The sequence below is a fragment of the Dryas octopetala genome, chromosome 9 (assembly GCF_963921425.1).
Source record: "Dryas octopetala chromosome 9, drDryOcto1.1, whole genome shotgun sequence".
Lineage (NCBI taxonomy): Eukaryota > Viridiplantae > Streptophyta > Magnoliopsida > Rosales > Rosaceae > Dryas > Dryas octopetala.
In genome coordinates, this window is record NC_141374.1 from 5,134,858 (window position 1) to 5,150,969 (window position 16,112).

General features: G+C 36.0%; 1 pseudogene; it reads right to left on the reverse strand.

Moving 5' to 3' along the window:
* Window positions 1–6,429: 6,429 nt before the first annotated feature.
* LOC147273359 (cytochrome b561 and DOMON domain-containing protein At4g17280 pseudogene) lies at window positions 6,430–9,533 on the reverse strand (annotated as a pseudogene).
* Window positions 9,534–16,112: the final 6,579 nt, after the last annotated feature.

The window sequence follows — 16,112 nt, forward strand, 5'->3', positions numbered from 1 at the left end:
TAAGATATGGTATAAGATATTAAAGTTTAGGCTCTTTAAGATATTTTTAATTATTTTTATATAAAAATATAATAGGATTTAAAATTTAAAAACAATTAAACGAAATCCTAAATTTTTTTTTCTTTCTAATTACACAAAGACCCCAAACCTCAAGTCCTCAACCAATTCTAAACTTTTTTTTTCCTTTCTCTTTTCTTTTTTTCTTTTCTTTCCTTTTCTTTCTTTTCTTTTCTTTTTCTTTTCTTTTCCTTTTTCTTTCTTTTCTTTTCTTTTTCTTTTCTTTCCTTCCTTTCCTTCTTTTCTTCTTTCTTCCCGTGACTTCACCTTTTTTCCTTCTCTTTCTTCTTTGCCACTACCCAGCCACCAAACCCATTATCTTTCTTCTTTCCCACTGCATGCCCAGCCACCAGACCCACGCCTTCTCTCTTCTCCCTCTTTCTCCTCCCTCTTTCTCCTCCCTCCTTCTCTTCCTCTTTTCTCCTCCCTCCTTCTCTTCCTCTTTTCTCCTCCCTCCTTCTCTTCCTCTTTTCTCCTTCTTTCCCACTGCCCAGCCACCAGACCCACGCCGATCTCTTCTCTCTCTTCGATCTACTGCCTTCGGCGACGGTCGGCGACGAGGCCAGCTCGCCTCTTTCTCCCCTCTCTTCCTCTGGTCTCCTATTCCTTCCTCAATCTCTCATTGGCTTCAGCTGGGTATTTAGCGAAATTTCGACGAAATTTCGCTAAATTTCGAAATTTCAAATATTTCGGCGAAATTTTTCGAAATTTGGTCGAATTAGTGTTAAAATTTCGGAACCCTTAAAAATCGAAATTTTCGGCGAAATTTTGCCGAAAATTTCGAAATTTAAACCCTTGGTTGGTACTCACATTTGGAATTTGAACTTTTTGGCCACACAATTGAGTTTTTAAACTACTATTCTACCAATTAAACAAATACAAATACAACTTTAAACTTTGCTTAACTTGTTTAATACTTAAAATTTTAAAATAAATACAACCTGCTTAAGTTATAAGTTAGAACTATATATAAGATTATATATAACTACTATAGAGTAATGAGTATAGTATATATATAACTATATACTACTATAGTATGTACTAGTATACTACTATAACTATATATTACCTATATAGTTATATATAACTACTGTAGTATGTAGGGGTGTGTTTCGGCCGGATCGGATTGGAAATAGGGTGTTCCAATTCCAATCCAAAAAATTTTGGAATGGAATTTATGTTCCAATTTCCATTCCAAAAAATCGGAATTTCAACATCTCATTCCGATTCGGAATTTTTGGATTTTTCGAAATTTTCAAAATTTTTCGGAATATAACATTTTCGGAACTTTCGGATAAACATTTGAAATTTTCAAATAAAAAATCAGAATTTTTCACATTTTCATAATATTTTTTAGAACATGTTCGGATTTTTTTTTAGAATAATGATGAAATTAACAAAAAAAAAATTAAAAGACAATAGATTATGATGCATTTCAATATTTATATTAAAATGTAATTAAAATATATGTCCAATTTAAAAAGAAAATTCAAAATATTAATTTAAATAACATTTAGAACCATATCATCCCATACCATTACCATAAAAAAAAAATCTAGAAAAGAAGGGAAAAAAAAAAAGATGCAATCTAGCAAGGTTTTCATTGCTAGATTATGTATGTTATAAGAGAAATAAATTATGTATGATATATATATTGTGTATATTTAATGGTATATATTATATATTATAACATACATAATATATAAGAGAAATAAATGTCACTATGAATGTATAATAGGCTTAATAGCACATATCTTAGAGGTGGGGGATTAATCTTTAGAACTCATCCAACATTGTTAGAATAAATGTCACTAGTAGATACATGTTACTCACACACACACATACATATATGTGTATATAAATACATGTTACTCATATATATATGTGTATATAAATACATGTTACTCAAATAATATATATATATATCATGTTTGAAATTTTGAATATAATAAGCTTAAATATTTAGTAATTAGTAATTACAATTGGTGGGATATTCCAGTTGGAACAACTGTAGAATTGCCTCATATCTTCAATTCCCCTCCCTAATAAAATAATAATAATAATTACATGTACGGAAAAATGTGGGTGTTTGTGTTACCAACTTACCATTTTTATGTTATTATGATACACATATATTTATAATGTACATATGTTTATATTAATATATAGTATTAGTCATCTTTTTAAAAATATATGTTATATGTATCATACTAAATAAATGATAAAATATATAATATGGAATAAATTGGCATAATTTCGGAAATATCGGATCGGAATGCCTTCGGAACATTTCGGAATTTTTTGGATCGGAATTCGGATCGGAATCGGAATTTACATAAACATTCCAATTCCAATTCCAATCCAATTTTTTTCAAAATTTTTGGATTTCGGCATTTTCGGATTCGGTATTTTCGGATTCGGAATAAAAATGGAAATTTTCGGATAGGAATCGGTCGGATTCGGATTTTCCAATCCAAATCACACCCCTAGTAGTATGTATACAATTATATACTAAGTTACTAACTATATAGTTATATACTAAGTTTATATATAACTCTATATACATAAAACATTATTATATAGACTATAGACTATAGAGTATACTAATTTTATTATATAAGATATAACTAAAATTATATACTAAAACATTATTATATATATTAAACTCATAGGGTTATATAAAATATATTTTAGGGTCTAAAAAAAAAAATGTATAAAATGTGTATAAAAATGTATAAAATGTGTACAAAAATGTACAAAATGTGCATAAAAATATATAATTATATTTTTTTAAAATTGCACGGTGCGGTTTAGGTGGGTTCGGGCAAAGTGAGCATGAAACCGGAACCGGAACCGTCCATATACGGTTTGGTTCGGTTTTCTTTACGGTGTTGACTTTTTTTGTCAACTCGGTATATTTTCGGTTTTTATTCGGTTGGTTTGGTTCGGTGTTTCAGTGCGCCGGTTATTATGCCCACCCCTAATTTGAGTGGATTGGTAACTCCATGTCATCATACCACGTGGTGTTACGGTCACACACAATAATTTCTCCCATTGGTGACGCTCTAAGAGCATCTCCAACTATTTTCCTTTATATTCCTCAAATTTGTTAATAAATTTGAGTATAAGTTAAATTTAAGGAAGAGTACTCCAATGACAATGTTAAATTTTTCCCCCAAATATTTTTTAAAATGTCCACCTTATCCAAAAAATATCATTTATTTATTTATTCCCCCCAAAGGATAGTTGGTCATTTGGACCGGTCATTAGGTTTATTTCTTGGGCTCTAAATGTTTGTGAAATCTGTGTGAGCACGCAACTAGTTCCAGTTACTCACTGATTAATTGATTGGTATTGTGCATTATTATTTTTTTAAAATGTTTATATGTAGTAAATATCTTCGCTACTATTTTCAAATCTAGTCGGGTGTCCTCCTGTGGGGCAGATGAACGTATGTGATGCTCACCTCTACTTTTGGTTGTAGATCACGTACGAATTGACGATTTGGATTGATCCAGTGGATCGGCCTTGTAGTTTGTCAACTCCAACAATTGTCTTGGTATCTTCAAAGTCTCTGGGCAGGTCAAGATGTTTTATTTTGCTTATTTTGTGAACTATGGATGTCCCATATCTTTTGCTAGCCCTGTTACTACTTTAAGGGGCCCGTTTGGTTCACATAATTAATTTATTGATAAATTACTTCCTTTGCATTTTCTGGAGGGAAGGGAATGTGAAATTCTTTTTTTTGTGTTTGGTAATCTTGAAAAAGTAAACTAGGAATTAGAAATGAAAAGTATCAATTTTCCAATTATACCCTTATCTATTATTTATTTTGAAATAATAGCAGTGTTAGTTTTGTCTAAAAAGAAGCAATAAATGCTTTCCCAAGAAAGGGAAAACAAAACTCAAGCTAGAGCAAGAGTTTCATTTTTACCCCTATGCATCAGATTCCCTTGGGCCAAGAATTAATTTCCCTTTCCTGTACTTACCAAACGTGGAAATAAAATTGATTTTCCATTCCCAGACCTTCAAAACTTGAACTAAACAGCCCTAATAGTATTTCTTCTGGGGTTGTAATTTTGAAAATAACTGTTTTGTATAAATACTATAAGGTTACCACAGATGTTAAGTTGCCTTGTGGGGTTGGTTTAGGTAAATATTTTATGTTTTTATATTTTAAAATTCCCGCTACTAATTCAACTATGATCCAACCCGTTTGTAACTAAAAAGGACTTAACATATTTTGGGGAACTCGGGAATACAATTGTTGACTAGGTGTTGTACTCTCGAGATCCTTAGAGTACATGTCGTTGTCACGTGTCGGGATTTTGGGGCGTGATAAGTGATGTGTAACTTTTATTATCATTAAATGACACAGTTGATTTGGCATTATGGCATTATGGCTGATAAGAAAAACTAAAAAGAAAACAAACACATTGTTGCAGAGAAAGAGAAAGGCACCATTGTTGGCGCTCCACCATCGCTTCATCACTACAACCTTTGTTTAAGGAGAAAAATCTCATTTTGTGCATGATTAATGAACAATGGATAAGTAATAATCCTCCTAACCTTTTAGAACAAAATTATGGGCTGAGATTTGCACCTCTCAAAAGTGAAATATGGAGAAGGAACTTTAGTTATTACCTATATTTTATGATTTAATTTGATATATTTATTTTCCTTATATTATAATTATAATTTCATCAAGGGTCAAAGGACAACTTGAAGCTGTAGAGTGTAGGCACTAGTAGAATTAGATTTGGCATCAAGGTCTTCAATCTTGGTCTATGTGCTTGAGCAATTAGGACTAGTGAGCTCTAACACTTGATAAGAATGCATGGAAAATAAAAGCAAAACCAGTACATGAACAAATAAATATTTAAGGGTCAAGAAATAGCAACGAAAATTCCAAGAAAATTTTTCATAAAAAAAGGCGACTATGAATAGGCAACCATGGTGGCGAAGGGGCAGCGATGGTGGCCGCACCCTCTCTCTCATGTTTTTGTTTTCACCTTCCCTATTTCTTGTCTTTTTTTTCCTTATTAGTCATATGCCACATCAGCATTTATATCAATTAATATAAAATTCACTTTTATTTAAAGCAATTGGATTTTAGGAGATTTTAAGGCTAACAAACTTTGTTAAAATCCTCGTCCCATGATCCTAACCCATACTTAAAAAGAAATGCTATCTACCTTCTATGACCTTTTCCTTTATTTTTATTAGTATACAGTGTAATTTTATAATCGCAATTGTTCATTTTTAAGATTACCCTTTAAGCTAGCAAATAGGTTACAAGTGCACACTATGGACCAGAAAAGGGAACCCAAAAGTGTGTGATACCCAATTTGTTATTGAAATTTGGGTAACACTGATACCCAAACCCAAAACTCATTGGCCCACCCATGTGAAACCCACAGGAGGAGAGAGAACCGGTTGCTTTAGTTAACGAAAGGCACAAGAGTGGGCCCTTTGTTGTTTGGGCCTTTTTTTGTTTTTTGAGTTGAAGCGCCCAGATGAGTGGGCCATTGGGTTCAACAATCAAGATCGCTCAATTTTATTTATTTTTTAAAATCTAACAAAAATTTGTAAATATTCGAAAAAATACCCAAATTTTTTTTTAAATCCCACAAACCCTCCAAGGACTATATTCTTCAAAATTCTATATATATATATATATATATCATGCACCATTCATGATTTTTCTTCATAAACATCAATCTTTGACACCAAATTTACAAAAAAGAGTTGAAAGACAATTTGGTGGAGATAAAATAGAGAAATTGTTGAAGCATAAAATCGTCAACTTGTTGATTGACCTATATACCCTGCAAAAAAACATAGGAAACCCTTGGAGGTAAGGAGGCACCAGTTTGGTGCCGGCCAAGGGCCCTTCGACGATTAAGTCAGTAAGGTACTTGAATAAAATCAAGTAAATAAGCTTGGGCCATGAATGATATTACCTTGATCTTGAGCATATGAGGGAGTATTTATAAAGGTTGCATTGATCCTCATGGCCTAAGGATTGTAAGCTTCCTAAGCTTGTAATCACCAGGAAGCATACTCCTTTTAGGAGTGAACTTCTATGCTGGAATCCTTGTTTGGAGAGGATTCAAGCTCATCTTGTGTTATGGAGAATGTCCAATCTTATTTGGATTTTATGCTTGAATCCTTTCTTGGTGACTACCTTACTAAGATAGTTCCATATTTCATTGGTTCTTTCCTTAATTAAGGTGTAGGTCCTTTAATATTACAAGTACACCCATGGTAGGTACTACCTCATTACATAGGTACTACCATATTTCATATCATATGCCCTTAATTGCCCTTAGGCTCTGATGAAAATTAATCATGGTCCCCACACGTATTTTTCTAAGTCTTGTTAGGTTTTAAGACGTTAATTCCTCTGAAAATGTTAACAATGCTAAGGATGATAACAACATACCCAGTTGCATGTGATATATGTTCCAGTAGAATATGTATTTGTGATTCAAGTTGGGTCTCAAAAGCAAAGCAAAGACTTGGAAGTGTTCCAAGGTAGAAAATGGTGATCCCAATATTTATGTGCATGTAATGTTGGATGCCTTTAGAATTGCTACCAAGTTTAAGATCAGTGGCCCATCTAGTAACACCAACACCGTATGCTGCGGTTTGGCAAGTGCCATGAATATAAAACCATAAAGTGCATGTGGGATTGAACACCTTCAAGTACCTTGCTACCATGGCATCGAAGGGCATCAGGATACCCCAACTCACTACATTCAGCACTGCGTGGATGTTTCTATTTTTGTTGAGCTGCCTCCTTTGATTGAAGCGGTCTGTCCAAAAAGCAAATCCAAAGTCTCCCCATAGAATTAAAGCCGCAGCGGTGCCATGAAATTGGAGGGAGTCACTAGAAACTGAACCATGCTGCCAAACCTGAAGTATTGTAGTGACATTGGTTGGAAGTGACCAAGTCCCAAATATGATCTTCTCTTTGTTCAAATACTTCTTTGCTAAATCAGTCACTTCATAACTCAAAGTGCCCTATTCCAAAACGGTGGAGTATCCTTGAATCAGAGCCCTGTACACTTTGTTGTTTCCATTAGAGAGTTGAAAAGCAATAAAGGCTTGTGCTTCAGGCATGATTGATTCTCTTGCACTGCCTGCATTTGGGTTGATGGCCCAATCGACCTAGTTGGAGGATGAGACCCCAGTTTGTTTATACGCCATTTGAAACTTCCTTGTGGCTAGTCAAAGTTCCAATCAAGAAAAGAGTTAAGGTATGGAAGGTTACTGCATAAGTTGAAGACCTTGTTGCTTGTGAATTTGTAGGCTGAATAACTGGTCTAGGCCTATAATGATGATAAAGATAAACACAAAGAGACCAACACAGAGACTACAATTACAAGCCTCAACATCGCAGTCTTGAAAAAAAAGTCTCAAACTATTTTATTATTGAATGCAAAATACAAAACTTGTGAATTTTTAGACTGAAGAATGAATGCAAATACAAAGCTTGTGAATTTGTAGGCTAAAGAATGAATGCAAATACAAAACTTGTGAATTTCAAACTTTTAGAATTCATGTAAGGACCAAGTATCCATTTAGATCAATCTTGCATGGTTCAGATCCTTCATCAAGAGTTACCAAATGGCCATTGAATTGGGACAATATGACATAGTCTACTAACCTTGAACGACAATAAAGGCGCAAGTCCTAGCAGACTTTGTGGCGGAATTTACCCCATCGGACTTTAAGGACCTTCAACCAGAAGGACCAACCCCACCAAAGGAACTAAACAACTCATTCACATGGAACTTGTATGTTGATAGGTCTTTCAACAATAAGGGAGTAGGAGCCGGCTTAGTACTTTACACCCCAGACAAAACAATTAATAATGGATAAGCGCTAATACTTAGTTTTCGAACAAGCAACAATGAGGTGGAGTACGAAGCTTTATTGGCTAGCCTACGATTGACATTCGAGCCACATGTACATGAGTTAAACATCTTTTGTGATTCTCGACTAATAGTGAATCAAGTCCTAGGTGAGTGTGCGGCACCCTCATCCCATCATGGCTCTTTACCTCACAAAGAGTGGGGACCTATTGCAAAAGTTTCAGAAGTATACACTTCAATATGTTCTGCGTAGTGAAAACGCACATGCCGATACTTTGGCTAACTTAGGGTTGTCCTTAGACTACCAATTACAGCGCACAATTCCAATCAAGTACCTAAAAGAACCAAGTGTGCGAAAAGAGGAGGACCAATGCCTACCGATAGCCCCGGCACCAAGTTGGATGGACCCAATCCTTAAGTACATCTGAAATAGCACATTACTAGAAGATCGCATGAAAGCAAGCAAGCTCCACCAAAAGGCAACGCGGTACATCGAGAATAAGGGAAAACTCTATCGCCACTCATTTTCAGGACCACACATCTTTTGCCTTCATCCTAGTCGGGTACGATACGTACTCTCTGAAATTCATGAGGGTAGTTGCGGAAATCATGTTGGGGGCAGGTCTTTAGCACAAAAGGCACTAAGCGAAGAGTACTACTGGCCAATCATGCACTAAGATGCAAAGGAACAAGTCAAAGGTTTGCTACCATACCAAGACAAGTGGCGGAGGACCTTACCACTTTGCAATATCTATGGACTTTTGTGCAATAAGGACTTGACATAGTAGGGCCACTACCCAAGGTAACCGAGCAACAAAAAAATTTCTATTAGTCGTCCCCGCTTAATTCACCAAATGGATCAAGGCCGAGCCCCTAACAACAATCCAAGATAAGGAAATAAAGAGATTCATATGGCGGAACATCATCTACCACTTCGGGATACGAAACTTTAGTGTCCGACAATTGACTACAATTTCGCGGGGTTGACGGAGGTTAGCTCTTAGCGCTTCACCCATCTCTTGTACAATTTTGCGGGGTTGACGGAGGTTAGCCCTTAGCGCTTCACCCATCTCTTGTACCTGCTTCCTTAGTGCCTTCATAGCAGCATGAGTTTAGCCTCCACACGACGAAGAGCAATTTGGTACTCATTAAGTTGTTGATGATGATCAACTTGACTATCATCATTCGTGCTATGGTACCCAAGGTAACCGAGCAACGAAAATTTCTATTGGTCGTCCCCGCTTAATTCACCAAATGGATTGAGGCCGAGTCCCTAACAACAATCCAAAATAAGGAAGTAAAGAGATTCATATGGCGGAACATCATCTGCCACTTCGGGATACGAAACTTTAGTGTCCAACAATTGACTACAATTTCGCGGAATTGACGGAGGTTAGCCCTTAGCGCTTCACCCATCTCTTGTACCTGCTTCCTTAGTGCCTTCATAGCCGCATGAGTTTGGTCCTCCACACGGCGAAGAGCAATTTGGTACTCATTAAGTTGTTGATGATGGGCAACTTGACTATCATCATTCGTGCTATAGACCTCCACGCGGTCGGCACCTTTGTCGATTTGTTGAATCACATGGTCAACCATTGTTCACATCGTGGGGTACCCATTTGTAGTGTTATCCAAGACCACCTCTTTTACCATAGATCTTGGAAAAGATAAACTAGAAAAATTTAAAGAGCAAGGTCTCGAAACGAGAAGTTATTGATTTTGCTCTCAATGAAAGCACCAATTGTTGTAACACGAATTCTCCAAAAGGTCAAACTTGGAAAATTAAGGTCCTGCAAACATGAACAAACTTTTGGGAGGTAAGAGGGCGCCGATGTGGTGCCGGCCAACGGCTCTCCGACGGTCAAGTCAACAAACAAGATCAATTGTCAACTCAAAGCAGTAGGCTCAGAAACTTAAAATTACGTACCTGTAGATGATCTTATGAGAGCGTATATATAGAAGATCAATTAATTTTCATGGCCTAAGGATTGTAAGCTTGCTAAGCTTATAATCACCGAGAAGCATACTTCTTTTAGGAGTGAACTCCTATACTTGAATCCTTGTTTGGGGAGGATTCAAGCCTATGTTGTGTTATGGAGGAGGTCTAATCCTATTTGGATTCAACTTACTTACTTGTGTAGGAACATAAGGATGTCCTTCATGTGTTGCCAACGTGAAGGTACTTGTTCCTTATAAAGGTCCATACCGACCAAGATACTACCTTTGTAAGGAGGTTCTACCTTGCTAGGCTTTTTAATGAGTTAAGTACCTTCTGACAAGGCACTTCCATTTTCCATAAGTAAGCGGAGGTTCTTATAACATCTTCATAATAGCTGACTACCTTGGTGACTACCTTACTTGGTGACTACCTTAGTAAGGTAGTTCCATTTTTCATTGATCATTTCTTTTATTAAGGTGTAGGTCCTTTATTGTTGTGAATACCTCACATTGTAGGCACTACCTCTCACTGTGAATACCTCTATCTAGAAAGAAAGGAAATACAAGGTACTTCAACAACAACAACTACCAACAACAAGGGTGCTCAATTCACCAAGGACATCCCAAAAATCTACTATGCACAAAATAATGAATAGGTGCAACTAAAAAGTGATAAAGACTCACCGAGTACTGTGGACTAACAAGTGTTTTATATTATTCTTTCTACTTTTCCACCAATAACAATAGTTCTTCTACAAATCACGAGACCATCAAAGACATCCCTTTTCCCTTGATGTCTCCAATCATCACAAGATCACCAAGGTCATCCCTTTTCCTCTTGGTGTCTCAAATACTTGCGAGATCACCATTTACCAAGGTCATCCCCTTGCATCTTGGTGTCTCAATTAATCGTTTTATTAACACTGTTCACAACCACATTTTTCTCATACACATATGATTATACATGCAATACCATAATCAATAAGGAAAATTAAATATTCATGACCACAAATCTATTTACAATATCATGATTAATATTGACAGAAGTAATCAACATTAAGGCTTTATAATTCCAATATTAAGTTTTGTAAAGAATGATAAATGTTGAACGATTATAATAATAATGTTCAAGTAAAACCTACAATAGTAATAAGAGAATAATCATAACAATTAAACTGACAAAAATGAGAACACTTTGAATTGAATAATGTAAAATATATCACACAAAGATCATACCAAAGAACAATATAAACATATATAGTTATATAGTCCAATCATTGAGTACGACCTACCTCAATGTCATTTGAAGAAATTCGGACTTGTAGATGCTCTAGGTCTATGTCCTACGTGCTTAGAACTATTTAACAAGTAACACAATATTTTAGAATTAATTTAATTAGTGCAAGAACTAAACCTTCTCACTATTTGGAGAAAGTGTAAGTCACAATCTTTCTTTTGAGTTTGGATGATTCCAAAAATCATTCCAATAAACATGGATAAAAATTAGAGTTAAGAGAAGCAAAAATGAGTTGCTGGAGTCGCCGGATAACACCACACGCGCCGACACACGCCGGTGGTGTGACTGGGTCTGGCTGGAAAAAGTCATCTTCAACCTCCAGCACTCTGTTTCTGGTTTTTGGTAGATTTTTTGTCCAAGTTCTACCAGTATTTTACTGTATCAAATCTTCATCAAATCCTACAAATTTATACTCGTTTTAACTAGTAACATGATCTTTACAACCATATAAAAATATTTCAAAACGGAGTTCTAGAACTTAAGTTATAAGGCCTGAAAGTAAGCCATATAAAAACTGCGAAATTTTTGGAAAACTTCCCAGATTTTCATGTTTCTTGCATTTTCATTTTTTTTCAATTCAAAACTTAAAAACATGTTTCTAAGGCTATAATAAGATTATCTATAACTTAGTTTCTAGTTTTACAACATAAAACAAAGGTGTATAATCCAAATTATAAAACAAAATTTGTTCAGAAAATTTGATAAGGACACCCATATTTCCATGGAGTCCTTAAGCTCACCTTTATTTAATTTTATTCATTTGAGTTCTATTCCAGAGCTTCCCCCTTCTCATTCTCTGTCTCTTTCTCTTTCTGTTTTTCCTTTCTTTCTTTCTTCTTCTTCTATTTTCCTCTCTTTCACCTCTCCTCCTCTAATTTCTTTCTGGCTTCTCTCTCTCTCATCTCCTTCCCCTATCTTTTTACTACCCTCATTGGCGTGAGACAATGAAGGTACGTTAGGGCTGCTTATATAAGCACAATAACCTAGTCATTTCCTTAATCCTTAAGGCTAGCTTGGTCATTTACAGAGAAGATATTTATTTTTAGGCTTATTCGCGCCAATGCCCCCTGAAAGTAACTTCGATTTTCAATTTGCCCCCTGAAACTTCATTCCTCCCACTTTTCCCCCCGAACTTTACAAAATACTATATTCCGTCATATCCGTCTATGGATCCGTCAAAGCAGCTGATGTGGCGCTTACGTGGAAGGGCATTTTGGTGTGTAAGACGCCAAGTGTACAAAAAATTAATAAAAAATAATTTTAAAACTCAAATGGTTTTAAAAACTTAAAACAAAAATTAAAACTTATTTTTTAATTTTCAGATCCACCATTGGCAAAAAAAAAAAAACTCAGATCCCCCACCCAAACCCAGTCACCAGCCCCACCACCGACGAGTCCTCTTTCCAGCGCAACACCCCACCCAGCCATCGGCCAGCCTCTCATCCCTCTCTCTGTCTTTCTCTCTCTGTTTTTCCCTCTCTGCCTCTCTTTCCCTTTCTCCTTCCCACTCTCTTTCTCTCTCCTTCTTCTTTCCTCTCTCCTTCTTTCTCTCTCGTTTCTGCCCTAAATCGGAGTCGATCGGAGGTCGGCAACTTCCATAATCGGCGACTTACCCGAAGGTGAGCTACTTTGGGTTTCTGGCGACTTTGGGTTTCTAGTGACAAAGAAAGAGAGGAAGAGAAAGGAAGAGAGAGAAAGAGGAGAGAAGGGAAGAGAGAGAGAGAGACAGAAAGAAGGAAGGGAGGTTGGCCGGTGTCTGGGTGAGGTGGGGTGGTGCGTCGGAAAGAAGAGCTGCTGATGGTGGGGCCAACGGCTAGGTTTGAAGGCTGAGTTATTCAAAGGAAGTTTCACAGGGAAGAGGAAGAGAGAGAGAGAGAGATTCAAAGGGGTCCCACTTAATGCTGATGTGGAGCTGATTTGGCATCTTGTCAGTCTGATTCAGCTTTGCGTTAGGTAAAAGACCTAATTGCCCCTCCACGTAAGCGCCACGTCAGCTGCTTTGACGGATCCATAGACGGACATGACGGAATATAGTATTTTGTAAAGTTCGGAGGGCAAAGTGGGAGAAATGATGTTTCAGGGGGCAAATTGAAAATTGAAGTTACTTTCAGGTGTCATTGGTGCGAATAAGCCTTATTTTTATTGTGTGGTAGAGAAGAGCTCAACGTGTGGAGCATTGTGAGCCTTACACCTAATAGACCATTTACACCAATATCATTTCTTCATACATAATTTTCTATTTTGTAAGTTTAGTCCAATTACCTTATTTAGTAGTTACTAGTTCGGACCACAACCAAGTTTTACCAAAACAAAATATATTATTAAAAATAATATATTCCTACTTAGATAGAAAATAAATTAATAATACTTTGCCGGCCAGTAAATAAGTAAAATTTAAGATGATCTTTTAACCCATTATCAATAAATCAACTGTTTAGATTTGAGTTTGGGTGTTACACATATAATGTGTCCTACTTAATTAATAATTATTTTTATTTTTATCATAATATAAAAATTAGGGATATTACATTCACAATGTGGTACAATATATTCCCTAGGTCTGCCAAGAAACTCTCAACATAGTTCAACCGCTCCAATTCTTTTAGGCTCTCTTGGTTGAAGGAGGTAGGTACTACGTTGTTAGTACCTTCAATATCTCTACCCCAATTACCCGAAATCGCCATAACATCCTCCATGTGGCTTTTCCCCTTATGATCATGATTTGAAAAAAGATTTGCCTTCCCACTTTCCCGCGCGCAGCATGCAACATACACCCTCCCTTTCTCAAAGGGAGATACCCGAAACAAGCTCATAAACTCATCTAATCCCAATTCAATTTCATAAAAGCTCATTAATTTCTCCAAAACCTAATAACAATTTGAAGGAATTAGGGGTGTATTGGCATGAAGCTAACCCGTAATGATGGAATAACTTCCTTTGAAATTGAGAGAACGAGAGCTTCACCCCATTTCAGATGATGTGGGCATAGAATTTAATGGGTTGAGACTCTCCATCTGACGGGCAATCAACCTCCGCTTTCCCCGACGAGTCAACAACAATACTCACGTCTTAGGGCTGGTCCTGGTAGAAACGTTTCAGAAACTTTGTGGATGCCTCCACATCCTTGAAGCCCGGAGAAAGACCCATGTCTTCGATTCAATTAGCAAGAGAGGTACACGGGTACAAAAACAAAAGAGAAGGATCGGGTGTGGAGGCGCGTCTCGGCAAGTCTAGGCGATCCTAGCCGAGCGACGACGAATCACTAGACTGCGACAGAGCTGAAGTTCTCGTTGGGTGAGCGACGGCTCCGTTGTGTGTGGTGCGGTTGGATGGCGCACAGTGGTGCTGGGTGGAGCTGGAGTGACCCGAACCAAGGGAGCTACGAGCATAGAGTGTGTGTGGATAAGTTGGATAGGTGATGAGAGAAAAAACAAAAAAAAGAAGTTAAAGAGTTAATAAGTAAGGAGAAAAATAAGTTTGAAATAAAAAATAAGAGGAGATAATGAGGGTCTTTTAAATTTCAAAAATAGAAAAAAAGATAAGATGTGAAATTCAAATTTCAAATTAAAAGGTGAGGTACTCAAAAATTGGAGCCCAAAGTGGAGTACCTATCACATTTTGAAGGAGGTCACATGATGGTAATGAGGTGGAGTACCTATTGCACTCCAAAAAACCAAGGAAACCCCGTAGGTCCTTGTGGGTGGTCATGCAACACCCATAAGTGGGGTACCTAAGGCGTACAAAAAAAAAAAAAAAGGATGGGTTCGAAAGAGTAAGGTCCTACACCTTTAAATCAATAGAGGTATTAATGTACATGTGCAAGTACCTATGGGCGTAAGTATAAAAAAGGCGAACGCAACGTAGTCAAGTACCCAAAATGTCAGGGAGCTCCTAATTAGAATGCATCCCTTTCCAAAAACCTCGAAGGCATACATTTTGGGAGCAATTGTAGGGAGCCATAATCAATTTCCATAAAAGCCTAAGAGCAATTAAGGATATATGATAATGAATATCGTAGTACATATGAAATGAGGTAATAAAATAAAAAATTCAAATATATTCAATATTGACCTTATATTAAAGATTTCATTAAAATAAAAACAACGATATAATTTTCATATATATTGAAGTTATAAGTAATAAATTAATCATCACTTAATCAATATTAAACATATTTTAAATAGGTATAAAATGCTGATACCCAAATTAAGTATCAGCACTATTGGTGTTCAAACTATGATATCACACTATTTGGTGACCCAAAATGGGTTTGAGTCACAAATATGAGTATCACCATAATAGAAAGCCTAAAGATCATTTATGCAAAAAATCAACTAAATTGAAAATCATTTGGTTATATAACTGTGATCAAATAAACAAACGATTTTGGTAATAATTAAATTCACTGTTTAATTATTTGATAATTGTTGACCTAACGATTTCTGATTAAGTTTATTTTTTATAAAGATGATCTTTTAAGAGTGATCTAAAAATGAACGGTTCAAATTATAAGACTACACTGAAGAATGAAAAAAAATAAAGAAGATTGTTGATTGAGAAAGTAGAAAGGGAAATATATATACCATATCCTAAATAACAGGTTCCTTCCGTTGAGGTATATCTCAACTTAAATATGATGATGTATGGTTTGTAGGACCCACTCTTCATTGTAATTTGATGATAATGATCATCCTTACAAAAAATTAGATAAATCGGAAATCGGTTTAACTCTTTGATGAAAGGGTCATCATTTCAAGCGTTAATGGAATCCATATATTCGTCTATTTATTCTATTACAATTAGATGTCTTAATGGTTTCTGATTTACCTAATTTTTTGCATGGATGATCCTTGTATAGAGACTTAGAAAATAGACGACTTCGATCATCAAATTATAATGTAGAGTGAGTCCCATAAAACATACTTCATTATGTTTAAGTT